The sequence below is a fragment of the Vicia villosa genome, linkage group LG6 (assembly GCF_029867415.1).
Source record: "Vicia villosa cultivar HV-30 ecotype Madison, WI linkage group LG6, Vvil1.0, whole genome shotgun sequence".
In the NCBI taxonomy this organism is placed as follows: domain Eukaryota; kingdom Viridiplantae; phylum Streptophyta; class Magnoliopsida; order Fabales; family Fabaceae; genus Vicia; species Vicia villosa.
Window position 1 is genome coordinate 136,385,817 of NC_081185.1, and position 3,771 is coordinate 136,389,587.

Below are 3,771 nucleotides of genomic sequence, written 5' to 3' on the forward strand. Positions count from 1 at the left end.
AGCAACTCTTGGAATTGTTTCTTCAGCTCACTCAGCTATGAAGCAGTCACTCTATAAGGAGCCACTAAAATCAGACTAGTACTAGATACTAAGTCTATATTAAACTCTACCTTGCGCTATGAAAACAAGTTACTTATATCGTCTAGAAACACCTTTTGAAAGTCATACACAACTAGCAACTACGCCATCGTAGCTTTACTGTTGATTTCTAAAGAAACAAACATCATGAACACCTGAGCCTCATCCTTCAAGAATTCTTCCATTTTCTAGTAGATATAAACATCAACTCTCCATCTCCTTTAATCTCTAGAAACATCACGGTCTTCGCGAAATAGTTGATATGAACATGTTTGGACTTCAATTAGTTTATCCTAAGGATAACATCATGTTGATTCAACTGTAGATAGACTAAGTCCATCGCAAAATCTTACCATAAATAGTCAGTAGACAACTCAAACACACCCATGAAGTAGTCACTGAACCATTAGCTAGGGTATCAATAACCATACTCCCAACCATAGCATACAACTTTAAATCCAGTCTCTTAGCACATTCAAGAGAAATAAAAGAATATGTTGCACCTGTGTCAATCAAAGAAACCAAAGGAATACTATTGATGAAATACGTACCTCGAATCAACCTGTCAAAACTAATAGGTTCTGATCCCAAAAAAGCAAAAACCTTCCCTCTAGATTGGGCTTTCTTTGGTTTTTGATAATTAGTACTAATGTGGCATTGCTTTCCATAATTATAACAGTTTATGACATTACTCTTACAATCAACAATGAGATGTATTGCCTTTCCATATTTGCAGCATTTCTTCTCAGAACTCGAACATTTATTGGCACAATGACCCATAACACCATAATTGTAACACATGATAGAAGCGGGAGTCCCTCTTCCACTTGAAGTTTTCTCACCTGAAGCCTTCTACTTCCCTTTTTCAGCTGGAGCACTGTATGGTTTCCCACGATTTTGATCCTTCTTTTTCTTCCCATTTATACTCTTATCGTGAGCAGATCAAGCTCGACTATCCTCATCATATATTATGCACTTATTCACCAACACATAAAATCGGATAATCTCCTAATAACTGATAAATTACTTTATCTCAGGTAGTGAGTCGCTTTCAAACTTAATGCACTTCGATCTCTCAACAGCCACATTATAATAGTGTGGAAGAAATTGTCACCAGCTCTTTGAACTTAGCAGCATACTCAACAATTGTCGAATTCCCTTGCTTCAGTCCCAAGAATTTGATCTCTTTCTTACTGTGCATGTCCTCTAGAAAGTACTTCTCTAAAAAGCTAGTTTTGAACACGGTCCAAGTAGCATCAGTACCTTCACATTCTATTCTCTAACACACGTTGTCTCGCCTATCTTTGGCTTATTTGGACAGAATGTGCGTGCCAAATAGCACATACTATTCATCAATGCAAGTGATCACTCAAACAGTCTTCCAAAACTCTATGAGCGATGTATGTGCACCTTATGGATCATATATTCCCTTGAAATTCGGTCGGTTATTTTGCTGAAACTTCCCAAATCCATAGAACTCATAAATTGGCTGATTCTGTTGAGCCTGAAGCACTTGTGCCATTGCTTCTAAAGCCTCAGCAATTGCTGCATCATTTCTTCCACCAGTCATATCTCCGCACACCAACAAATAGACATTAGAAGAAACAAGGAATGATAATGTTCACATACTAGTCGACTATCAGGGAACAAACAACATACAAAAACTTGGTCTAATGGACCTACCTTCTCTGGTACCACTATGTAACGCCCTAATACCCTAACGCATATAATAAAAATGTAAAACAACTATACACAAAGGGTGTCACATTCACACAACATAAATCTACTTCGTAACACTTGTTAAATAAAACATAATATAATATAAAATCCTGTCATCACATGTTCTCCTTTACATAGCCTCATCACAATGGAATTAACTCAATTAAACAACTCAACAAATAGATTAAGTCTCATAATAACTCTTCTTTTTAAACATAAACTTAATTATGGCAAAGTACCTTCAAACATAAAATAAACACATAAACTAGAGTTATAACAAATAAATCTCACAATAATAACATCAAAATAAACATAAAGAAAACAACTCATAACGTTCGTCTGCATAATGTTATAGATCAGAGCAACAAAATCTAAACATCACATAAATACAGAAAAAAGAACATCTTCAACACCATCATTTATTTCTTAAGCAGATACTCATTTATCGGCTCGTATGTACCCTAAAAGGAGCACAAAACCACACAAACACAAAGGGGTGAGAATACGCTCAAGATATATAATGGTATAAAAGTATGCAATGGTAGTCTAAAACAAACATCATTCTTCATACAATCCATTTACATAAATTTAACATAATTCATTTGCATCAATCACAATCACTTTGTTTCACAAAATAACAACTCACTCACAAACATCTTTAGATAATTGCAATGCAGACAACGAGTTTACTCATGCATGTGATACCAATCTGTCATACCCTAATTTTTACCCCTAAGATTCCACTTATCTATCTTATACATTTGTACAAGATCATAAGCATACTTATCTCCTATCCCATTAGGCTTTGGGTTGACCTTTAGTGAGAGATTACCAAGCACCCTTGTGTTTCTTTTAACATCTTTATTTACTTATGTTATCATATAACTTTCACTAACCATTATTTCAAAATTCAAAAATATGTTTGTTTGTTTCTTTCCTTTTCTCTTATTGTGCAAGGTAGAATTGGAAATCAAGGCATGAGAGTTTCCACTACTTAAGAGGATCCTATTTCATGTCAAAAATCTCAAAGTAACTTGGCTCATGGTTGGAGTTTTTTCCCAAAGATCGAGTGTGGTTTATAAATTAGGGTTTTGATCTCTCAAGTCAAAGAATGGTCAACTATTGGTTTTCAAGAGCTTCAACTTCAAGGTGTGGCCTCTAATCTTAATTCACATTAATGTCAAGCCTTACTTAGCGTCATTTGATCAAAAAAAGTTCAAGTTTGTTGCTTGGTTTTCAAGCCATCTCAAGATAGGTTCAGGTGTTTATTTTCATGCCTTCTTCATCAAGTTTCTTAAGCAATTATCATGTTTAATCAAATAACAGACAAGGATAATTCATTTGGAGTCCATATGATCATCATTGTGCCTTGGAATGTAAGGAAACATAAAAAATGACAAGTTGGTGCAAGATTGACCTAAAAATTAAGTGTGGCATGCCTTTGGTCCAAATACCATAACTCTCTCAATTTTGAACTTTTATGGGCTCTTCTTTTTTCCAAATGTCCCTTTTGATGTTCTATTTAACTTTCATTTATAGGTCAAACATCAATTCATGCTCTAAGTACCTCAAATGTTGAAGGCCACTTATGCACAAAACTAGGTCCATCACATGGTCGACCTAATGTTCAACCTGATTTTCAGTATTGAAACCCAAACTTCTCATGCTTTCCATTTTCACATCAAGCATCCAATTGAAGTGGTTATTTTTTAATTGTGTTATACTCCACGAAAGGAACATTTGACAAAAAGAAAATCAAGAAATGCACAAGTAGATTTTATTTGGCCTTAGTTGAAGTTGGTGACTTGAACTCTGTTTGTACCGTGACCTGTAATTTGCAAAATGGCGTAAAACTCACATGGGACCACTTTTCACATGTACAAACTTCATTGTGATGATGAAACGCGTTTGGTACAAAGAAAAATGACCTGAATCACTCAACAAGTCACGTATTTCACACCATTTATCCCATGG